At 33.2% G+C, this 27,014-nt stretch overlaps 1 protein-coding gene across 2 annotated transcripts in view; it reads right to left on the reverse strand.

The window, feature by feature from the left end:
- LOC101893452 (tyrosine-protein phosphatase 99A) overlaps nucleotides 1-27,014 on the reverse strand; it is a 606,223-nt gene that overhangs the window by 502,531 nt on the left and 76,678 nt on the right. The window lies entirely within an intron of this gene.

A 27,014-nucleotide genomic window follows, 5' to 3' on the forward strand; every position in this document is an offset into this window, starting at 1 on the left:
AGCTTTGTTTTACGGACCCAGCAACAACTAAATACAAATAAAGAGAGAAAAACTGTGAAGCAAAAAAACTTTGCTCCAAACAACAATACAAAATAGTAAATAATAAAAAATACTTGAGCGAGGGGAGGAGAGGAGAGGATAGAGAAAGGTAACTGCAGCAACAAAAACAACATCACTAAACACAAAACTTTTGCAGAGCATTTTAACGCAATTTAAAACACCTGCCGCAATAACTGTTGCAACAGTAACAGAAAACACCAACACACCGACTGACACACAAATACACATTTACAACAGCATAATACAACTTTTGCAACTATGACTATGTGTGTGTATGTGTGGCACAGTTACTCCGCTTTGCGCTAGATATCGTTGCCATTGAGAACAGTAAAATGCCACTTATATTCTGCTCTAAAAGATTCCAGCAGCAAAAAAGACGAAAATAACAACAACGTAGTGTTTTATATACAAAAGCACAAAAGTGCAATTCATAACTTTTAAAATATTATTAAACACACAATCGCACATACACACCGTCACAGGCACACAAACAGGGTGGGGAAGATAGAAATACACTTGTGCCAATTCACTAACAAAATCATTATGAAGATTAGCAGCAGTGGAAAAGAAAATGGTTATAATTTTGAGTGATTGTTTTTTTATAAAAGGAGGATGACAACTTGGAAGCGGTAGTTGATATGAAATAAAAACAAAGTTTCTATTTTGTTAACTTTTTAATTAGTATGTATTTTATTAAAATTTTTAGAAAAATGCCTCAACTTTTCTAGTGCAAAAATAAATAAGTTTCTCCACCTGAAAATTTTTCATACTAAAAATTCTTTCTTGGGAGAAGTTTATCCCCTCCAATTCTATATTAGCCAAAAAACTACTTCACATTCTTACAATTTTTTTTGATATTAAAATATTTTCTTTGTTTAATTCAATTTCGAAACAAGCTTAATGATCAATAATAATAAATAAAAAACTAATAAAATCATTAATATATTATCGTCGACTTAACAAGGCAAAATCTCAAAAAAATACATTTATTGCTTGAGCTCTGTCATAGTCAGAAAAGACCGATTACTTAAGGGTTAACAACGGATGCAAACGATTGATTTTTCAAATTTGTAGAGAAACTATTTATATAAGATGGAAAAAATAAAGTTTTCTTGATTAGATATATCATATGTGCCATGATTAAGAGCTATATATGCCAATTTAGATTTTTTGGCATTTTAAGATTTTTCCGAATTCTAATCATATATATCTCATCTACTTCAGACATTCACGTAAATTTCAAAAACTTTGGAAATAACTTAAAAAATTAAAAAAAAAGATCCGAAAACTACCACTTAAATAATAACCGTTCTATTGGTACTATACGAAGACGTAGACCTGCTTAGTTCACAGTTACAGTGAATAATGTCGCTAAAGTCATTAAAATATCGAATATTGGGAGGTACCGTTAAATGGGCGATATACGAAAACATGTATCTGAATACGAATTTTTTTTCATAGGCTGTAGTGCCCATTGAAATTTGAAATAAGTCCGGTATATAATGTCGCTAAAATCATGAAAATACCTAATATTGAGATGTACCGTTATATGGTGCCTATACGACAAACGTGGGCCGATATGGTCCATTTACGAACTTAACCTGCTTGCTGGCAAACTATGCATGTATGCAAAATTGTGGCCTTCTATCTCAATTCCTTCGAAAGATAGCTTGATTACAACAGACAGACGGACATCGCTAGATCGTCTTAGAATTTTACGTTGATCTATAATAATAGGGTCTATTATGAATATTTCGAAGAGTTACAAACGGAATGACAAAGCTAATATACGCTCCATAGAATGGTTGAGGGGATAAAAATTGCTATTATACCCTCAGCCACATGGCTAGATAGGGTATATATCACGGCCAAAAGAGACCCTAGGTCTCTTTGCACCAAATCCGTTTCAAGACAATTGGATTCGATATGACGATGTCACGATAACTATCGAGGGAAGTATCCGATTTGGTCCAAACTTGGTCCACTCCTTCTAAAACCTCCCCAACAAAACGTCCAATTCTTCCAAGAAAATATTTTACTGCATAGAAATAGAAAAAATAATCCGTTTTTGCTTCAACTTTATAAATTCTAATACTTAAATCAGTGTTAGGTCAGGTGAGAAAATGGACAATATCGACCCACTGTATCCAGTACCTCCCCCACAAAGGGTCAAAATTTTGAATAATTATAATTCTTATAAAATGTGATGTAAGAGACCGATTGTCACACATCACAATATTTTTTATTAGCACAAGGTCTGGTATAAAGATGGAATAAATGGCTTCACTTCTTCTGATACCGCCCCACAGAAGGTCAACGTTTTGAATAATTATAACTCTTATAAAATGTGACATAAGAGTCCGGTTGTCTTCAAATTACAAAAATTACAATATTTTTATAAACCCAAGATATGGTGAGAAGATGGAATATATCTGTCTACACCTTTTGGTACCTCCCCCACAAAGGGTAAATATTTTGAACATTCATGAAGCTCATAAAACACGAAATTAGCATCCGATTCCTTCAGACTTTACAAATCTCAATATTTCTATCAACGCAAGATCTTTTATAAGGATGGTAGAGATCGGACCATTCCTTCTGATACCTCCCCCACAAAGGGTTAAGGTCTTGACTAACCAAAATGATTAAAAAACCCAAATTAGTCATCCAGTCCTCTTCATATTACACACACCACAATATTTTTATTAACCCAAGATCTACTCCTTCTGGTACCTCCTCCACAAAGTGTCAAATTTTTGAATATCCATGGAGCTCATAAAATGCGAATTTAACATCCTATTCCTTCCAGATTTGGTACATCTCAATATTTCTATTCTTCTAATACAAGATCTACTATAAAGATGGTAGATATCGGAGCATTTCTGCTGGAACTTCACCCACATAGGATTCAAGATTTTGAAAAACAAAACACTGAAAGAAAGAGAAATAAGCATATAACTTTCATCGAATTACACACTTAAACATTATTTTTATCTGTATTAGCTGAAGTATGAAAATGGAACACTTCAGTCGACTATGTCTGGTATAACCGGCACATTTCAACAATTTCTAAAAATTACCACAAATAAATTAAAGGAAGTATTTGATATAGTCCAAACCTGGCACGTCGCAGTATTTATATCATATTAATTTAGGCCCGATACGAAATGGACAACATTGTCCCATATTGTCCCATATATTTTAAAATTTATGCAAATAATCGAACATTGATTGAGAGTATATATTTACATCTTAGGGGAATAAACACTATCCCTAAAGTACTGGTAATGTAGAAGGTAGTTCCATTACATAACGATTTGATGGGGTTTCAGACTCATGCCGATCCCAAGTTTCTGCGGGATACTTTCTAAAATGCCTATTTAGTCATAATGATTTTTTTATTCCATTTTTTTTATTTTAATCTCAAACAGACCCTTCGTTTTCTCTCTTAAATACCATTTTTTTCAGTTGAATCCCACCTTAATAGAAATACATATTTTTTTTGTAATCAATTTACCAGATGAGATTAATAAACTTTTACTTGGTAATTTTTGTAGCTGTCGTTGTTGTTAAAGAATTGAACCCAGGTGTTGTCTTCATATTTATGTTATCTAACTAACATCGCACACCTCACATATTGTTTGTGCCGAGTTTTATCTTATTTTTGTCCATGTTGTGGACATTTATAAATTATCGCAAAAGTTTGAGAAAATAATTCTGCAAAACTACAGCAACAACAAGAAACACGCTCGTGGTAAACTGAAAACGGACGGTAATAGACTTTCAAAATACAAATATACATAAATATATACACCTACATATACACTTTTTTTTGTATTAAAGTAGAAAAGTTTTAGTTTTGGAATTTATCACCAACACACACACACACACACACAGAAACGTGGCACATAATGAGAAAATCGTAACTACATTAGGGACATTATAATAACATTAGTGCCGTATAAATTATTTGTTTCGAGTTAAAAGTGTTGAATGGGGAAAGGGAGGGGAATTTTTTTATACAATACACAGAAAATAAGCAAACAAATGGCTATTAATGTATTGCAGTTTAGCACGCACTTGTATTTTGGCTAAAAACAAAATTGAGAGAATGGCAGCAATTTTTTTTTTTTTTTTTTTGAAAATATATTTGCTGTAAAGTTTATATAAATTATTTAGATCAGGGTTAAGCAGAGAAATTCAAATTTATTTTGTGAAATAAAGAATATGGAAAGTGTTTCTTTAGCTCTCTATACACAGTGAGAAATACTTTGTTTTCATATTTTTTTAAACAGCTTTCGAGACGTATTTTTTAAAGAGCCTTCGATTCGTGAAAAATTTAAAATTGGTGCATTTTTTAACGAATACTTTTTAAAGTGCCTACCAGACGTGGATTTTTAAAGAATATTTTTTGAAGAGTTTATTAAAGAATTTTAAAGAATATATATATATATATATATATATATATATATATATATATATATATATATATATATATATATATATATATATATATATATATATATATATATATATATATATATATATATATATTTTTTTTTTTTTTTTATAAATATTTAGACGTGGATTTTTAAAGAATATTTTCTTAAAAATTTTAGCCGTAGAATATTTTTTTAAATTTTTAGCCGTGGATTTTTAAGAAATATTATTTTTAGCCGTGAATTTTTAAAGAATATTTTTTAAAAAATTTTTAGCAGTAGAGTTTTAAAGATTATTTTTTAAAATTTTTAGCCGTGGATTTTCAAAGATTATTTTTTAAGAGTTTATTTTTAAAGAATATTTTTTAAACATTTTTAGCCGTGGATTTTTAAAGATTCCCTTTTAAATTTTTAGCTATGGATTTTTAAAGAGTATTTTTTTTTAATTTTTAGCCGTGGATTTTTAAAAAATTTTTTTTAAAAAAATTTAGTCGTGGATTTTTAAAGAATATTTTTTAAAAAAATTTTAGTCGTGGATTTTTAAAGAATATTTTTAAAAAAAAAATAGTCGTGGATTTTTAAAGAATATTTTTTAAAAACATTTTAGTCGTAGATTTTTAAAGAATATTTTTTAAAAACATTTTAGTCGTAGATTTTTAAAGAATATTTTTTAAAAAAATTTTAGTCGTGGATTTTTAAAGAATATTTTTTGTTCAAATTTTCGTCGTGGATTTTCAAAGAATTTTTTTTTGTTTAAATTTTCGTCGTGGATTTTTAAAGAATATTTTTTTGTTTAAATTTTCGTCGTGCATTTTTAAAGAATATTTTTTTTGTTTCAATTTTTGTCGTGGTTTAAAAATCCAATATTTTTTTTGAAGAAACTTCGAAAATGTTTATTCGCAGAAATGTATATTTCGATAAAAACAAATCGGTGTTATATTTACACAATTTAATAAACTATAAATTATTTTGGAAGACAAAAGATAACACGAATGACGTAAAAAAATATATAAGGTATTGAGATAATGGTTTAAAGAAAAATTATAAATAAGTGGTCCGTCGAAAATCAGTAATTTTTTTAAAATATGTGTAAAAAAGAAGTTATGTAGAACCTTTCTCATTCACTTAATTTTCTGGGGAGAGCAAAAATACATGGTGATATGAAAAAATTGCAACCAAATTCAGAGTGCTTTCATTTCTAAGCCAATCGTCCGACAGCTGTTAAAATTATTCCAGTGGCAGCTCATTACATTGTTTACAAGCGTACAAAAGGATTTTGGAGAGAATTTTCCAAAAAAAAAAGTTATTTGTGATGGAATTTAAGCGTGATAGTGTGATTTTTTATATTTGGCTGGAAAACCACAAGTGGCTATCGTTAGAGCACTCCAGCATTTAAATGTGAATAAATCGTTTGTGTCTCGTACAATCGCTCGTTACCGTGATACAGGTTGCTGACGACAAGGAAGTGGACGGAAAAAACAGCAACATCAGCAGAAATGGTTCGAAAAGTAAAGAAGCGACTTAATCGAAATCCGCGTCGCAGTGGCCGAATAATAGCTCGTGAACTGAACATATCGCAACATTCCATTCAGCAAATATTGAAAAATGAGCTCGGGGTAAAGCCATTGAAATTCCAAAAAGTGCAAGAACTTACACCACAACGGAAAGAAAATAGACTCAAAAGAGCTAAAGAGTTGCTTCGCTATGCCGAAAGTGGTGAACTGCCGAATTTGTTTTTCTCCGATGAGAAAACATTGGTTGTCCAGAAGTTTGTAAACAAACACAATGATCGTGTTAACTTGCCACAGAGGTCAGCTGAAAATTTGTACCTTCATTTGGCCACCAGAACTCAAGCGACGGCCATAATGATGGTATAGGCCGCTGTAACAGCCAATGATCGCTCTCTGCTCGTATTACTAGCCGTGGCATCAGAATAAATGCCGAATACTATTGCTAAATATTAAAGCCTTGGGCACGCAAACATTTTGGCCGCAGACCTTGGATATTCCAATTGGACTCACCACGATCGCACTCAGCACGCGCCACCCAAGAATGGTTACAAAATGAGGTTCCTCGCTCATTTCCAGCACTAAATAGACACAAATATCCGGATACCAATCGTTGGGACTATTGTGTTTGGAGTATTTTGGAAAGCAAGGTTGGCATTAAAAAATACCAAAGTGTTGATCACCTCAAGCAAGCGCTTCGCCGTGAATGGCCCAAAATACCTCAGAACAACATTCGGGCAGCATGTGACGGATTCATTGGTCGTTTGAAGGCCAAAGGTGACCAATTCGAACAAATCTAAACTTAATCTAAAATTTGATGCTATTTCCGACATTTTTTACTTTCATTCAATTAAATTTAAAAAAAAAAAGTAAAAATTATTGCATTTGTCTGTGTTGCAGTGTTTTATCTCACCCTGTATTTGCTATTGGGTGAAGGAATAGACATACAATTCAAGGGTCGATTTTAAGGATTCACATATGGAGATGTTGACATAGTTTCGGACGGAAAAATTGGATGTGAGTCCATTAGGCAATTGTTTTACTAAAATCCTTCTACTTTTGAAGAGTTTACCATTTACTATTTTCTTTTCGAATAAAGAACTCGCTTGGGGACTCGCTTTTTGTCCATGATTGCCTCCAAATATTTAATTTAATAAAAAACAAAAATAAAATAATTAATATGATCCTATCCTTTCATTAGCATACTAAAATTATGTTTCTTTGCCTTTTATTAATTGGCAAAATAATAAAAAATGACTAATAGGATTAACAATATTCTTATGAATAATTTGTTATTGTAATTTACACATGATGTTTTGTTTAAAAATTAATCCCAACTCCATAAAAACTAACGAATATTACAAAACAAAAACGTATCCTGCTCCCAAGTTGACCAAAGTGAAATGAATATTTTTATTCAATTGCAGCATCAATTTCAATTGAAATGACCGTTCGTTGCTCCCAAAATAAAATTGCAATTAATACCCTCCGCGCAGTATTAATGCAAACTAATTCGATTTCAATGCATTTCAGCAATTGTTAAATATTTAATTTAATATGAACAACTTTCTTTGTTGCTTTTTTGGGTTGCAGTTCACACGTCCCGCTATAGACTGCCTTTAATTTGCCAAATATTTTTAAATAATTTAAATAAAAATCTACAATTTTTTAGCTGCTGTGCGCATTGATAATGAAATCCATATTCACACTTTCATTCCATGTGGCCTTTTGTGTGTTTTTTTTTCTTTTTTGTTCGCCATCGGAAATTGAATTGAAATTGACACTTCTTTTGTTTTCGTAAAAATTGGAGTTCGTTATGATGCTGTGTGTGTGAGCTTTTTATTTTATCCAAAATTGTTTGCATCCAGTTACAGAAATGAATGAAACAAATACGTTGGTTTGTTAATATATGTATATACAAAAATATAATATAGCTCGAAACCTAATTTTAAAAAATTTGAATAAAATATATTATTGCCAATTTATTTACAGTTTTAAGAAATGATATGGTTACTAGGAGAGCTGTAGATTCAAAATTTGGGATTGTTACGACATCGAAGAACGTTTAACCGACAGTTGAAAATTATTCCAAATCTTTAAATCAATGCGATAAAATATGCGTGGACAAACAGATGAAATGAAAGATGGGCGTTGATGATCAGATGGGCGTTGATAATCAGATGGGCGTTGATGATTTTAATTCTTCCTGAAATCTTTTTAAAATTCCATAACATTTTCTATTTTTAATTTTTTAATGTATTATTGTTTTTCTCCATGAATGCTCTCATTTTTTAGTAATGGCACACATTTGATCGTAGTTCTGAGAGTGATATGTTTGTTTGCTCAGCAAATTTGGTGTGGGCAATAAAGTAGGCATTTAAAAATTCAATGGTCGAACAACGAATATAGAGGGAATCTCGCGGCATGTGAACTGTATTTCTTTGGGTAACTTTTAGTCAAATTTGATGACGAATGTTTGTGTTTTTGATGTCATCTTTCCAAAATTATGTTTTGTAGGCGAATTTTGCACAAACTCATATGAAGGTAGGACATTTTTTTTGAGAAATTTATAAATTTCTGTCTTTTAAATAAGAATGAGTGTTTGGATGCATTCTGAGACTTCAAGTAGAATTTTATGACACATAATTCTGTATAATATTTTGACTGGTTACTATCCCGTTTAATTAGATTTTTTTATTATTTTGTGAAAATGGAATTTTAGAGACCCTTTGGTGAATTGCTTGAGGGTTACAACAATTTCTAAATAACATTTCTACATAGTGAGCACTTGAATTGCTAAAAATTGGCTACATTGAGTGGAAAATATAGTATAAACGTAAAACACATTTGAAGTCGGAGTTATCCTTACATGGATCTATTCCAAAAAATAGAAAGATATTACCCATTTTCTGTACCAATGATTTTGGGTGTAATCCAAAGATTTCTACCAAATTGCAAAGCTCTATCTATCGCTATGTTGGGAAATCCGAAACTGCTTTGGAATTTTGATCTACATTAGTACATATAAAATATACAAATTCCTTTTGTTCAGTGACTCATAATGAAATATTATCTAGAATAATTCTTTATTTGACACTATCCTTAAAAAAAAGAAGTATACTTGGAGATTTTGCCTGGGATTGGATATGTGTTAAAATAATAGTAAAAAAATTGTCCTCGATATAGGAAACCATATATGGAGCCGAGCTGAGTCGATCTAGCTTTGTATGTATGTCCATCTTAATTTGTAATCACGCTACAGGTCGCAATTATGACCCAATCCTCATGAAATTGAAAATGGAGGAAGGGTTAGGGTCAGAATAGAATCCCATTGATTATGAGATGATTGCAAAAAGTTTAGGGTTGAAATGTATCAAAAACAGAAAATTTCCTGATTTTGCTTCTGCTCTACAGGTCACAATTATAAACCAATCAACGCGGAATCTAGCATGAAGTTTGAGTTTAGTGCTCGACAATATTTGGCGTGTAAAATAGACCATAACTTTTTATGTCAAAAAAAAAAAAAAAAAAACGAAAATTTCCACAAACTTGCAAATTTATAAATTCCGCCGAAATAAAAATGTTACCATTACAGTAATATTGATAGCCAAGCTATCGGATACATAGCAAAATATGAAAAATTAGATCTTAGTTATTCTGCTTACAAATCTAAACCACAGGCCAGATTTTCCCTATTCTCATCGATTTGGAATGGTCTCTAGCCAAAAAAGGATATTATATACAGGTCGCATTTATCGTCCGATCTTCAAGAAATTTTGCATGGAGGTAAAGTTAGGGTCAGAATTAAAGCCTATTGTTTTTGAAAATGTACATTTAGGGGTTTAAATGGACGAAAAAACTTGAATTTTCCTGATCTTACAGTCGCTCTACAGGCTGCAATTAAAAACCAATTGAAACCATTTTTTTTACCAAAAAAGAGTTATGGACAGTGTAGAACTCTAGCACTTTGAATAACAATTGAATTATATTTAGCTGCAAAAGGACCATTGCCTTTGCTTTATTTATTTAAATATTAATTTCTTTATTATTATTATTTATTTATTATTATTATTATTTTTTTATTTTTTTTTTTTTTTTTTTGAAATGGACATTGTTTGATTTTTTTTTTTTTTTTTTTTTGCAAACTCACACGAAGTACGGCTCAGCTCCAAAATGTCTCTTTAATATGTACATGATATGCTGGAGTTTATGTAAGATAATTTTGTAGAATATTTTGACTCGCTACGATCCCGTTTAAAGGGAATTTTAAACCATATAACCAAAAATATCCTTTTTTGACTCGCTTAAGGGTTAAAATTTTCGAGCATAATATTCCTCGTAGTTTTATGTGCAATATTGCCGAAGATTTATATACCTTCAAATGCAAAGGAACATTTCCTAATCGGAATAATTCCAAAAGTGTCGGAGAGTAATGGAAGAATAACTTTGCGACGTAAACTTTCAAAACGTCCATATACGTATCTTCTTTACCTAGCTCTGCTTTTATAATCTGCTGGATTTTTCCCATAATTATTGAAAAAATTGAATTTTGTCGCACACCATATTATTGCCGAAGATGCTATATACCTAAAGTTTCAGAATTTCAAGAAATTAATCAGATAATTAGCAAAAAATATGTGAAAAGGGGAACTTGTCCCTGCATTTAGGTTAGGTGGAAAAAAGGTAGTTAAAGTAGAAAATTGCTTAAATCGTTTTTACAAAAAAACAAGTTAAAAAGCATTAATTTCGGCCGAGCCGAACTTTGAATACCCTCCATCATTTGGAACGAATTTGGAAATTTTCAAAAAGTAAAATCCCCTAAAAATTCAGTTAAAATCTTAAAAATACCGAATATAGCCATTATATTGGGGTCTCTACGACATGAACCTACATAGGCATTGTTTGTCATAAGCCATTACTATATTCAAATTCGAAAGATGAAATAGACGGAAAATAATGTAGCTAAAAGTATCAAAATACCGTATATATGGGGGTACCGTTATATCGAAGCTACACGAGGACCTGGACCTGCACAGACAATTTTATGTCACAAGCTGTAGCATCCACTAAGAACTTCAAACACGACATCTCAAACAATTTCGGTGAGTATTATACCTAAAATCGTCAAAATAATTGTAGGGAGGTACTGGTATATGGGGCCTATACGAAAACCTGGACCTGCATACACAATTTTCCGTCACATACTGTAGTTGTCATTACGAACTCTAAATACGTAATAATGACGCTTAAATCATCAACCTACCGAATATTAGGAGGTACCCTTATAGAGGGGGTCTATATAAAAAGGTGGATCTACACGGCCCATTTAAGAACTGGCTACTCATTACGAACTCTAAATATGTAATTTGAAACTACTCCTGTGAATAATGACGCCAAAATCATCAAAATACCGAATATCCGGAGGTACTCATATATAGGGGGCTATATGAAGACGTGGACCTGCACAGATAATTTTCTGTCACAGGCGGTAGTATCCTTTACGAACTTTAAATACAAAATTTAAAAAAACACTTCCGGTGAATAATGTCGCTAAAATCATCAAAATACCGAATATCCGAAGGCACTCTTATATAGGGGGCTATATGAAGAAGTGGACCTGCACAGATAATTTTCTGTCACAGGCGGTAGTATCCTTTACGGACTTTAAATACAAAATTTGAAACACTTCCGGTGAATAATGCTGCCAAAATCATCAAAATACCGAATATGGGGAGGAATCGTTATATGGGGGCTATATAAAAATGTGGACCTATATGGTCCATTTTCAAGCCTAACCTAAACTACTGGCAAAATAAAAATGTGTGCAAATGTTAGAGTTCTATCTCAATTCCTTCGAAAGATAGTGTGATTACAACAGACGAACAGAGAGACAGACAGACAAACAGATGGACAGACAGACATACAAACATCGCTAAGTCGACTTTGAATTTTATGCTGATCAATATATGTATGTACTTTGTGGGTCTGACATGAGTATTTCGAGGTGTTACAAACAGAATGACAAAGTTTATGTATGGTGGAGGGTATAACAATTGTCAGAGTGGCTCCAGAACTCTACACATAGAGTTACAAAGTAGTTAGTTATGGTGTATGTCCCTAATATCGCCTCTGTTCCATTTTAATCTAACCAGATTTTATTGAGCAATTTATAGAAAACGTTTGAAAAAAAAAATAATCATTTATTTGTTTATTTATCTTTTATTTTCTTTTTTAAACATTTCGAAATATATTATCGAAGTGCATTATATGTTTGTGTGTGATTACGTTTTTAAATGCCTCACTTCATATATATTTGTCGTTGTCGTTGATGATAGTATAATCCAGTTCCAGTTATTATTGCATAATGTATTTTAGGTAAATATGTTCATTTGAGCATTAAATGTTAGTACACTTATTTATACGATTATTAACATACATTTAGCCAGAGCATATAATGAGTGCGGTTGCATGTGTATGTGTGTGTGAGTGAGTGTGTGTTTGTACATAAATACAGCCATAGATTCTAATTTACAACAATCAACAACTGCAGTAAAACCAACAAACGAATATGGAAATTCTAACCGCATATTTTCATAATATTATTTTAATGTAATTAAAGAGTATTAAACGAAATGGTCAATTTTTTGAAAACAAAACAAAAAAAAAGGATAAACACTCAAGCGGTCACGGGGTGCAGATATGGGATAAACGGAATGAATAAATAAATAAATGAGTGGGAGAAAAATAATAGGCTATTCAATAGAATAATAATACTAACCATATATCCGACCATTGTATTTCCTGACATATAACAATCAGCACTCCAAGGTCTGTATGATGGTGCCCCTAATTCATCACTAAAAAAATGCTATTTTGATTTTTTTCAATCCCACTCGAATATCACAGAGCCGAGTCATTTTCATTTAATTTTTTTTCGCCAGCGAATCCGTTAATTAATGTTATTGCTGTTATTACAAAGCACATTATTATTAATTAATTGGCAAAAACGCAGCCAATGATTTAATAATAATAATCATAATCACAATAACAATAATAATAAAAATAACGGCAATAATAATAGTATTCCATTGCAATTCGAATTGATTCACGTAGCCATTAATGTTCAATAAACACCATTAGAAATGCAATGCGAATGCAAATTTATGAAACAATTCACCTAAACTCACCCGGTTTATGCAAATTTACATTAGTTTGTAATCAAACAAAAACAAATTCCGTGAATAATTAAATTTTTAAATATTTAATGCGGCTGGCATTTATATTAAATGTATCTATTGTTTTAATGCAATTGGAATTTTCAATTAAAGGGTAGAATGATTTGGACCTTACAAATCCATTTTTATATCAAAGGAACAAGACTTCAGAGTAGGATTCGAACCAAATGGAGAGTTGTTCCCTATGCTGTTAAATTTCCTGGAGTAGATATGGTTGATAAATATCAAAATATGGAATTAGAGCACCTTCGGCATAAAAAGTTACTAGGACCTTCACCAGCCGGCAACGAGGGGACAGAGGTAGATCAAAGCCGTATATACAATACAACTCACAAATCTACAAGTTTTTAAGAGATTTTCATAACACATCCATGTTTGTATTGGCGACTCGAAAATGTAGCTGGACTTACGGGATTCCAATACTCTACTCTAGGAAAAAAATGTATGTTGGTACTAGCAAATGTCCGCTATTACGTCAGCGAAAAGTAGACCTTAAAATTTTAGATTCGTTCCAACACTTCGCGTTAGGCCTTTTTATTCCCTCAGCCGTATGGTTGCAGAGTGTATATATCATTTGATACGGCCAAAACGAGCCTCATTAAAACACCAGTTTTAGATACACATATCTTTGAAACAACTTGGAGTCGATCTAGGGATTCTCCTTCGTCCGCCTATCTGTCTGGCTGGCAAGCACGGGAACTCTCTATGGTAGTGTTCGACTTGGTCCAAACTTAGTACATCGTAATATTTCCATCAATACAAGATTAGTTATAATTATGGTAAAATTCGAACCATTTCTGCTTGTACCTCCCCCACATAGGGTTCAAGATTTTGAAAAACAAAACGCTCATGGAAGCCAAAATAATCATCCAACACTCCTCAAATTTCACACATACATATATGGCTACCGGGGGTATATACCATTTTACACGGCCGAAACGTGCCTCATCAAAACAACAGCCTTATACCCTAAGTCTCTTTCGACCAAATCCGTTTCGGAACATTTGAAGTCGATCTAGGGTGTCCGCCCATGTGTCTGGTTGGTGTGCACAATAATTTTCGAAGGTTGTATTCGACTTGGTCCAAACTTGGTACATCGTAATATTATTACCAAACTTAGATCGAGTTCGGAGATGGGCAGTATCAGTCCACTCCTTCCAGTAACTCCCAAACAAAATACCAAAATTTTGAATAAAAATAATTAACCTTATAGAAAGAGAAAGTATCATTCTATTTTGTGCAAAACTTTGCAAATCTTAGTATTTGCATCAGTGTTAAGTTAGGTGGGAAATTGGACAATATCGATCCACTCCATCAAGTACCTCCCCCTCCAAGGATCAAAATTTTGAATAATTATAAACCTTATAAAATTTGATTGTCTTCAAATTTCTCATACCGCAATACTTTTATTGATAAAAGATCTGGTTGTGAAAATGCGATATATCGGTCCAACCCTTTTGGTACCACACCCACAACGGGTCAACATTTTGAAAAGTCATGGAGCTCGTAAAACGGGAAATACGATTCTTTTCAAACTCGCACGTCTCAATATTTCCATTAACTAAATAACTTTTGTAAATATGCTAGGTATAGGCCAACTCATTTTACCTCCCCCACAAAGGGTCAAAATTTTTAAAAACCGAAACGATCATAAAATGCGAACTGAGCAACCAATTTTCTCAAATTTCACACATCCCAATATTTTTACTAAAACATTACATGGTTTGAAGAGGGAATATTTCGGACCGCTGTTTCTGATACCTCTCCAATCAACGTTCACAACTTGAAAAAACCCAAAATCTTAAAAAATACAAAATGAGCATTCGATTCATTCTAAGCTTCACACATTCCAATATTTCTACGATCACACGATCTGATATAAAGATGGAATATATGGGTTCACTCCCTTTGGTACCGTCCTCACAGAGGCTGAATGTTTTGAATAATTATATCTCTCATACAATGCAAAATTAGTTAGCGAGTTTTTTCAGAGATCTGATGTCAATGTGGAATTTTTCAGCCAATTTCCTCTGGTACCTCTCACACAGGGGGTCAACCTTTTGAATAAAATTTTTATCTTTCACAAATAAAGTCGACAAAATCATTAATTTTGATGTTTACCGCGAAGAATATTAGTAAAAAGATTGCCCAGTGGAACTACATTCAATTTTTCTGTTCAAAACAATTTCAACATCTCCATATGTAAACACTAGGAACCAAAAGTGACCCCTATACTTAATTACTAATAAAACTTTCCTAGACACCAGCAGTGATCCCAAATTGGTACTAATTAGTACTTTTCGAACAAATAAAGTACGTTTCTGCAAAACCACCACCAGATCTCAACACCATATACTATTAGAGGCCTCAGTTTCAAACCATCAGTTTTCAGCTCTATATATTCAATCAATGGCATATTAAGTTACATTTATTACTTTTCGACTGATTTGCAAAACCGTTCCACATCTCCATCCTAGACACCAATAGTTATCGAAATATTTAATTTCACGGTTTCAGCTCTATCCCTTCGCCCTATACCCAATTTAGTACAACTTAGTACCATTTACAAAAATTATAGTACGCATATCCAAGATCAACTCCTTCTCTCAACAACAGACCAAATTTCAAAATTTTAGTTCCATTTATTCACCGAATGCCAAATTTAGTACTTTTTAGTACTTTTCTAGCAATTATGGTATACCTCCATATCTCATTCCCAAATACCAACAGAGACCTCAATATTAAATTTCAGGATACCAACTCTCCAATACCCAGAACTTTTCGTACAATTATAGTACACCACCTCCATATGTCCGTACTACACATGAATTGCAAATTTTAGATTAGTTCTACATAGTAAAAACTATCACATTTTCCTAATTTTTTTCCATAGATTGGTATTCATATCCTGATTCCGTGAAAGTATTTTTATTTTTTGGACCTGATCTGACCGGATATTTGACTGGAAAGTTCGAGTCCAAGGCAAGTGTTTGACCCACTAATGATATTTAAAAGTTAATGAAAACATCTATCCAGCAAGTGGTCACATAACTGAGTTATTTAAAACTGCTGGGAAGTTGTTTAAAAATTATTGGTTTTTTTGAAATCGGATTTTTTAAATATCCCCCAAAAAACGTAAAAGGCCCCATTTTGGGAGCCCACAAAATCTAAGCCAAATTGTAGTTGACACTATAACATTTCTACAATATGAGTTATTGTCTTTCCTGTATCCATAGATATAGATCTTTGAACTCGGTCGACCTGGTTCGCTTCTGTACATTAAAATGTTTTCAAAGGAGAAAATCTCAAGTCCCGTCCAAGTCACGGCTCTTTAAATAAGAATCAAATTTAAAAATAAATTAAGTTCGCGTAGCCGGCATTGGACACACTCAAAGAGACCATCTTAAGCCCCGGCCGGCTACTTAATAAAGTGTCAAATTTAGAAAAAAAAAATGGATTGCGTAGCTGGTGTTGGACATACCCCCAGAGGATAAAATCTCAAGCCAGACCGATGACCGTCTAAAGCATCATAAAATTTAGAACAACAACAAAGTGAAAAACTTTGCAAGTGTGAATTTCGTTGAATCTGCTAATTTGCGGAATTGAGACTTGCAATTCCACAATCCACCCATGAAGTGATAAGATAACCCTTAGTGAGCATAATAAGCGGTGATGTCGTAACGAGAGGCATTTAGGAAGCTTCCGGCCAGGATTTCGAAGCATCTACGAATGTTGTAACATGTAATATATTTCATATCACTCATACGCATAGTTTTCATACAAACGACCGAAGTCCACGGTGCCATTTATTGCGTTTCTGGAGCCCACACAAGTATTTCTTCTTTCATGGTGAATGGAATGTTTGGTAAATGGCTTTTAGCCAACCATTTAGAAAGCAAGTGGAGGAACATCAGTTTAAGGATCAAAGGCAACCAGTCTTGAAGTCCCAGTAAAAAAAAGGTTATAACAGCGAGGTTAGTAGGATCCTCGAAATTGCTGATTATGGCCTGAATTTGCTTTTATGCGGGACAAGAAAATGAAAAACTCTTCACATGTGAACTTAATTGAACTTGTCAATTTGCAGAAATGCCTGTTTGCAGAACCACCCTTAAAATGCTAAGTTAACCCTTTCTGGGCATAAAAAGCGGTAACGTTTTGGCTATTTTGGCTGTGAGGCTTTTAGGAAACACTTCGAAACACCTACGAATGTTGTGCCATTTTCGGTAGAGTTGTGTCAATCTTCAGTACATCAGTCCCTAAACGTATGAGTAATTTTATATATTTAATATCATTCATACTCAGAGTTTTCGTACAAAAGACCGCAGTCCAGGGAACTAGTTCGTTCGATCGAACTAGATTGGCACAACTTTTATCGTCGGTATACAAATGCAATACCCAACCTCTGCGTGAAACAAAGCTATGAAATGCTGAAAGAAATACGAAATTTGAAATAATTCCAATGGTAACCCAAAAAAAAAAAAAACTCTGAATATCGGACAAATTATCATAAATTACATCAGGAAATGTCATATAGCAACCTAAATTGAAAATATGAAATATTATTTATATCAAAACTGTTAATCTGAGTTTGAAGCTAAATTAATTGTTGAGGAAAACGTTATCAAAGTTGGATAGCATAGCTTTTGGGAAAAAAAATTTATTTAACTCCTACAAAAAAAAAAAAAAATTAAACCCAACCTTTTTATACCCTCCATCACACCATGGAGGGTATATTATTGTCATTTAGTTTGTAACTCCTCGAAATACTCATGTCAGAAACAACAAAGTATATATATTCTTGATCAGCGTAAAATTCGATTTACAGATGTCCGTCTGTCGGTCTGTCCGTCTGTTGTAATCACGCTATCTTTCGAATGAAGTGAGATAGAAGGCTAAAATATTGCACACATGCTTATTTTTCCAGTAGGCAGGTTAAATTGTTTCAAATTTGGTATTTGAAGTTCGAAATGGATACTACAGCCTACGACAGAAAATCGTCTGTGCAGGTCCACGTCTTCGTATAGCCCCCATATAACGGCACCTCCTTGTATTCGGTATTTTGATGATTTTAGCGGCATTATTCACCGGAATTGTTTCAAATTACGTATTTAGAGTTCGTGATGGGAAATACAGTCTGTGACAGACTATTCGATATAACGGTATCTCCCTCTTTATACGATATTTTGATGATTTTAGTTACATTATTCACCGTTTACTTCAAGTTCCGAATTTGAATATGATAACGACTTATGACAAACAATGCCTATGTAGGTCCACGTCGTATAGGCAGTAAAATAACGGCTATATTCGGTATTTTTAATATTTTAGCAGAATTTATTAAGCATTTTATTTCCAAATTCGTTTCAAATGGTGGAGGGTATTCAAAGTTCGGCCCGGCCAAACTTACTGCTTTTTATCTTGTTATTATTGCTCTGAAATTAGTGTTTTGTTCTCTCCCATCTTTTTCCAAAAACTGATACGATACAAATATACCAAAGACCGGAAACAAACAGTTTGTCAATAGAATACAATCTATTGTCATTTTTGTTTTCATTCCACACGGACTTCATTAATTACATATGCACAACATATTTACAAAGACATCGAAGTAGAATTTATTAAATACCTTAAACAAACAAACAAATCCCCAACAATAAACAATGACACGTACATGCAAATGTAATGACGCAAAAGATTTATTCTCACCTCCTCTAATTAAATACTAATCATTCTTTTGTTGATGGGATCAATGGCCGGATATGTAAATACAACACCTTTGCCGTGGTGGCATTGAATATTTTATGGATTGTTCGGACTACGAACTGCTGTTGTGACAAGTATGGAAGGACATACATATGTGTGTGTGTGCGTCTACATTTAATTGTCAATATGACCTTTGTTTTAATATTGGCTTCTGGGTTAGTAGAGCTTCTAAATCAATGCACACAATAAAAGGAAAGAAACGTGCTGCCTTCATAATATCCTGACAATCATTCCACAATTTTTGGTAATGCCACGAACAGCCAGTCATTCATTGACACTTTTTCTTTTGCTTCTCCTTTGTTTTATTGATTTTCACATAAACAAAATTGAATCGGATTTGTAATAAACCAATGAATCACACACGCACACACTCATCCTTGAGTTACCTTTAACTGAAGACAGACACACACACATACTTCTTTGGATGATTTAATGGCCGGATATTGACGCTTAGCCCGAGCTTAGTTGGCGCTAAGAAGAATTTATTTATTTGCTTTTTATTGAGTATTTAGTTAGTCGACAATTTGCCTTTACGTGCTTCCTCGACTCGTTCGGTAAATATAATTATGGTGTTCGTTTTATTTGACCTGCGGAGCCGGTAATCGTCCGAGTAGTGGCAAGCCCCCGATTATTAACGACATAACCGTCATTGTAATAAAAAAATCAACGACACTGACAGACAATGATTTATAACCGTTGGCAGTATCGATAACCAGGACGACTGATTAATATTTATTTTCAATACTGTGAGAATTGATAGAGAACACGCAATGTTAAAGTTGCGGAAGGAGCTAAAGGTTAAAGTCGATAGGGTCAACAATGTGATATAACTGTGCGTGTTAGTGTGTATGTAAATTAGTAGATAAGGCTAAGGCTAAAATTCTTGGCAATAAAATATGTTTTATGACATTTATTTTTAGGACTAAGGAAGTCATATGAAAGGTTGGGGTAATATGCAATAAGAAACAGGGATGAGAATGAGACTACCGGGACTCGTAGGAAAAAATTTTTAATGAAAATTTCACAGATCGATTTTGAGACTTTCATACAATTTTTTTCTTTTTAGAAAGAAAAAAAAAATGAAATTTATTTACACCAAAAAGTCTTCAAAATCCTTAGTTTTTATCCTCATCAAAATTTTCTGTCCAAAACTATTTCAACATCTCCATAAGAAAACCGTAGAAATCAACAGTTACCTCAATATCAAATTTAGGGATTTTAACGACAAATTTTGTACCATTTAGTACTTTTCGAATAATCGAAGTAGGCATTTGCAAATCCACCTCCTTCTCTCAAAACTATACATCAACAGTGGCCTCCATATACAGTACCAGAATTCCAGTTCTATCCTAAGATCCAATCCCAAATTTATTAATGCACTTTTCGTACATTTATACTACGAATGACCAAAACCACCTCCTTTTCTCCACTCTGGACACCAACAGTGACATCGATACTAAATTTCGGAAATCCATCTTTATTCCAACAACCAGCGGCACATTTTGTGTAGTTTTCAGTACTTTTTGTACAATTGTAGCACACATTTCCAAAGAACAACACCAATTTAAATTAAAATTTCTTGAGCACAGACACCAACAGCGACATCTATATCCATGTTTAAGTTTGCAACTCTATTCCTTCACTCAATACAAAATATAGTACCATTTAGTACTTTTTGTACAATTATAGTAATCATTTTCGCAACTAACTTCATATGTCCAGGCTACAAAAGACCAGCAACACTGATACCAAATTTTTAACTGAAAGTATTATCTGTTCATCAAATGCCAAATATAGTACGGTTTCGTGCACTTATAGTAAACATTTCCAAAATTACTTCTTGATCAAAAATCTGCCACCAACAGGGTTCCCTATACAAAATTTCAGCTTAATCGGTTCATAATTATCCAAACTGTTCTAAATTTATTACAGTTTGCACACATAGTGGACATTTCCAAAACTAAAACTTATTTTCGAACCTTGATTCTCATACCTCTCATATTCATAATTTAAAGTGTTTAGCTCTGGCCTTCATCTTCATATAAAGCTGAATGGTACCATATAGAAAGTCTACTCTCTTTAAAAACCTTTAGTGTTTCTGGGGGTATTGTTTCGTATGAGTTCTGACAACACTCATACGCCATCACCCCTTACATATTTAAATGTTCTCTGTAAAATTTTGTATTAGCTGGACAATAAGATTTATTTTTTGTTTCAAATTCTCCCATTGGTATTTCATTCTAAAATGTGCAATTTTGGACATAGTGCATAGAAGTGAAGTCAAAAAACGTTGTTTTATATTTAGAGGATAGCCATAAGGTTCATTCAAAAGCCTTTGGTCGTTTTTTTTTTTTTTTTTTTTTTTTTTTTTTTGATGTGCTCTTTGGAATTGGGATGCGTATGAGTGCTGACAATACTGAATCTTTCTGTGTATGAGTGCCCCAAAAGTGTTTCATTTACACTTTGGAACGCGATACGTATGAGTCCTAACAATACTCATACGCAAAGCCTATATACAATCTTCTACAGTTATTGAAACTCTCTATATTAAAAAATACAATTTGTATTTTGATAATACACATACGCAACAAGAAAAAAAAATTATTAGATGATGGCCGTAACGTTTTTTATACCCTCAGCCACATGGATGGAAAGGGTATATATATCCTTTGATACTGCTATAACGTATCTCATAAAAAAAAACGCCTTTAGATACTACGTCTCTTTGGACCAAATCCGTTTCAGGATATTTGAAGTCGATCTAGCGATGTCCCTTACGTCTGTCCGTCAGACTGCCTATCTGGCTGGTGCGAATGATAATTATTGAAGGGAGTATCCGATTTGGTCCAAACTTCGGTACATCGTAAAATTATTATCAGACTCAGATTGAGTTCGAAGCGGGACGATAAAATAAATTCCGATTGATTCTTGAAGCAAGTGCAATACAAGACACATTGACAATGTTAAACAGCTTTAATAACAATATCAAATTTACGATGGAGGAAGAATTACATGGAAGATTACCCTATTTGGATACAATAATCTGTAGGAACAATGAGAAAATAGAATTTGATTGGTACCAAAAACCGACAGCTTCTGGCAGAATCATTAATTTCTTTTCAAAGCATCCGAAACAAATAATAATTAACACTGCTAAAAATTTTGTACACAGAGTATTGAATATAAGTGACGAAAAATTCCACAGCCGAAACAAAAACAAAATCAGAGAAATATTGACAATGAATAACTTTCCAATGAACATGATCAACAACTTTATTGGATATAGACCCACAAGACCAAAGCAGGAAAAAGAGGAAAAAACATACAAGTCGGTGATTTACATACCACACATGTCAGAAAGGTTCTTAAAATCTAACATGTACGACAAGAATACATTTGCAATAGCGCAAAAAACGAACAACACTCTAAAAAGGTTTTTCAGCGACACTAAAAGCAAAATAAACACCGAAGACAAACACAACGTAATTTACCAAATTGAATGCGAGGGAAACAACAACGAAAAATGTGGGAAACTGTACGTTGGGACAACAAAAAACAGACTTAAAACGAGAATGTCTGCACACAAATCAAACATCAAATGCAGAAACGAAAATGAGACACAAAAGACAGCTCTTGCTGAGCATTGCAGGAGAAATAACCACACACCAAACTTTGAGAATATTAAAATACTACAAACGGAGAGTAACTACAACAGGAGATTGACTTTAGAAATGTTACATATTAAAAACCTACCAACAACAAAGAGAATAAACTATAAGAGCGACACCGACAACGCAGCTTATTGCTACCGCCATCTCACACAGAAAATAGATCGTGCAATATGTAAAACAACTCAGTGCAATATTTACCACAGACGATGATAGTGAAATTCTATCGTAGGTTTAAGTAAAACTTAACACTTTTATAGATGTTTTACATGTAAGCAATATATTTATTTTCTGTGTATTTTTCTGTTTGTCTTTTATCGTTTTGTTAAATAATTTAATGCTGTGATAACATGAAATATAAAAATCAAAATGTATTTTTGTAGATCTCCCTGAAGATGCAATGTAACCCATTGCGAAATATCGGATTTTAATAAAGGAAAAAAAAACCCAGACCTAAAGCTCAAAGAAATATTTATTTATTGAGATAAATTACATATTTATTCCAGAGTTCGTGTTAAGAGAAATATTTAGATATAGCAAGTTGTAAAGTAAAGTTTGATGTAAAAAAAAAACTGCAACAAAGTCAAACGTCATAATTTTTACAGTTTTTTAAAATTTTATTAAATGAAAGCACAAAATATCGGAAATAGCATCAAATTTTAGAATAAGTTTAGATTTGTTCGAATTTGTCACCTTTGGCACGAATTATGGCCTTCAAATGGCCAATGAAACCATCACACGCTGCCCGAATGTTGCTCTTAGGTATTTCGGGCCATTCTCGGCGAAACGCATACTTTGGTATTTTTTTAGAGCCAACATTGCTTCCCAAAATACTCCAGGCACAATAGTCCAACGGATTTGTATCCGGAGATTTTGGTGGCCATTGTGCGCTGGAAATGAAGCAAGGAACTTCATTTTGTAACCATTCTAGGGTGGCGCGTGCTGAGTGCGATGGTACTAAGTCCTGTTGGAATGTCCAAAATGTATGGTTGCCAAGGATTTAATATTAGGCCAGACTATTTTCTCGATAATATTCGACATTAATAGGAGCGGAGAGCGACCATTGCCGCCGGCGCTTGAATTCGGGTGGCCAACCGAAGGTGCACATTTTCAACTGACCTCTTTGGCAAGTAAACACGATCATTTTGTTTGTTTACAAACTGCTGAACAACGAATGTTTTCTCATCGGAGAAAACCAAATTCGGCAGTTCACCACTTTCGGCCAAGCGACGCAACTCTTTATCTCTTTTGAGTCTTTCAGTTGCAGTGTAAGTTCTTGCACTTTTCGGAATTTCAATGGCTTTACCCCTAGCTCAGCTCCCAATATTTCTCGAATGGGATATTGCGATATGTTCAGCTCACGAGCCATTTTTTGGCAACTGCGATGCGGTTTTCGATCAAGTCGCTTCTTTACTTTTCGAACCAATTTCTGCTGATGTTGATGTTTTCTTCCGTCAACTTTCTTGACGTCGGGCTACGCTACCAGTATCACGGTAACGAGCGATGATACGAGACACAAAAGATTTATTCACATATAAATGCCGGAGTGCTGTAACGGTAGCCACTTGTGGTTTTCCAGCCAAATATAATGAAATCACACTATCACGCTTGAATTCCATAGCGAATAATTTTTTTCTCTGGAAAATTCTCACCAAAATGCTTTTTTACGCTTGTAATCAACAGCTGTAACTGGAATAATTTTAACAGCTGTCGGACGAGTGACTTAGAAATGACAGCAGTCTGAAGTTGGTTGCATTTTTTCATCTCACTACATAAGTAAACGATAAAATTATTGGAATTGGGACCCTTTGTGGATGAGATACTAGAAGGGGTTGGCAGATGTAAATCATATTCACAACAGATCTTGCGTTAGCAAACATTTTTGTATGTGTGAAATTTTATTTCGATTTCTTTGAGCGTTCTATTTTTCAAACTCTTGAACCCTATGTAGGGGGGGAGGTACCAGATGTAATGATGCGATTTACCATCTTTATAACAGATCTTGTGTTGAAATATTGAAATATGTCAAGTCTGAATGGAATCGGACGTTATTTTCGCGTTTTTTCGAGCTGCATGAATACCCAAAACTTTGTGTTTTAGTGGGGAAGATTCCAGACAGAGTGGACCCATATACCACGTCTTTACACCAGACCTTATGTTAATAAACATATTGTGCTGTGTGTAATTTAAAGAGAACCGGATGCTTATTTCGGAATATGATTTGGTTATTTTAAATATTGCACCTCTATGGGGAGTTATCAGAAGGAATAGGCCGATCTCTACCATCATTGTAACAGATCTTGTGTTGATGGAAATATTGGGATGTGCCAAGTATGAATTGAATCGGATGTTAATTTCCTGTGTTATGAGCAGCATGAATATTCAAAATTTTGACCCTTTGTGGGGGAGGTACCAGAAGGAGTGGACCGATCTTCACACCAGACTTTGGTTAAATAAAATAAAAATATTGCGATGTGTGTAATTTGAAAATAATCCGGACACTAACATCACATTTTATATTCCAAATGTTGGTCATTTGATTGAGTGGACCGATATTGTCCATCTCCGAACTCGATCTAATTTGGACAATAATATTACGATGTACCAAATTTGGATCAAATCGGATACTCCCTTCAAGAATTATCGTAAGTACCAGCCAGCCAGGCAGACAGACGAACGGACGGACATCGCTAGATCGACCCCAAATATTCTGAAACGGCTTGGTCCAAAGAGACCTAAGATCTAAAACCGTTATTTCGATGAGGCACGTTTTGACCGCATCAAATGATACAAACCCTCTGCAGCCATATGGCTGAGGATATAAAAAGGGAATACTTCGGTCGACTATATCTGACAATTTTTAACATATTTATATCATATTTTTCAGGTCCGATACAAAATAGACAATATTGGTCCATTCCTTCAGAACCTACACAATTTGAGTAATCATAGCAGAAGTCAAAATATATTTAAATAATCGAACATTGGCTGACTATATACATATGTCGGTAAAACCGACTGATACGTTTTTACTTGGTTTTAGGGAACATTGATGCCAATTTATTTCAGATATGTAATGAAAATAGATATTTATTTTCTGTATTAACTGATAGTGACATTTTATGAGGTATATTTTGGTCTTTTAAGTCATCCTTCTAAGATGATGATTTATTGGAGATTTTTGCACAGTCACATATAAGAACGATTTTTACCGTAAAATGTATATTTAAAATAAATTTATTCCTGGCGTGAAGGTAAGATTTAGACTTCTAGAATTTCATGACAAATAATTTTTTACCATATTTTGACTTGGTTTTAACCATATTTAAATAAAAGACCACTATGGTGACTTGCGTTGGGGTCAAAGTTTTTAGGCAAAATATTCCTCGTATTTTCTTCTGCAATATTTTTTTATAAAAAAAGCCTAAAAGGATCCCTTGTCTTTTTCTCTGCAATATTTTCGTGTACACTTTATACGTATACTTCACGGTTTCCGAGAAATCTTGATCTGAAAATGATCAAAAGTGTGGAAGGGGGAGGAACTTGCCCTCCTATTAAGGTTACTTTGCGACGTAAAATTTTTAAAACACCCAAATATGTCTTCTTTTTTGCACTATTTTCGTAATCTGTTGGATTTTCTCGATTTGTATCGACTGCTTGAGAAATACTGAGAGGGAGATCGTAAGATTTATTTATTTATTTATTTATTTTTTTTTTGTCGGAGTCGAAGTCGATTTATATCTTCTCCGAATCTGGCTCACAGACGCCAAAATTCTGAATTTTTAATAGCTTTTTATATCTAGAGTATCGGTATTTTGTCGATTTTAGAAGACCTACATACTGTTGATGATTACACTTTTGTTAACTTTATACCTATATTGTTAATTAATCTTACCCATGTAATATGTTACAATTTTAATGAGACTTACCTAAAAAGAAGAAAGAAATGTAAATGTATTACAGTACCATTATAAAAAATAGTTTAATACGTATATGGTTTGGTTTTTTTAATACATACATAGAATTATATTTTAGGATGACTTTGGCTTTCACCAGTACCAAAGGCCAACTGATGGCCTTCTCTCATAGAATAGAAGCTTTAAGAAGCCTTACTATAATATATTTTTAATTATTCCACTTACTCGAAAATTTATAATAATTTCTGATTCTCACTAATTTCGCTGAAAAATTAATGTTATTATATTTTTTTTCAAACGAATTTTCAAAATCTTATTATAAATCCATTTTCAATTTCCATTAAATGTTCGATAACACAATTAATAACTTCAAAATGCATTTCCGTCAAACCTTTCAGCTCATTAAGATATCGCATCAATAATT

This window comes from Musca domestica, unplaced genomic scaffold, assembly GCF_030504385.1.
Source record: "Musca domestica strain aabys unplaced genomic scaffold, Musca_domestica.polishedcontigs.V.1.1 79, whole genome shotgun sequence".
Classification (NCBI taxonomy): domain Eukaryota; kingdom Metazoa; phylum Arthropoda; class Insecta; order Diptera; family Muscidae; genus Musca; species Musca domestica.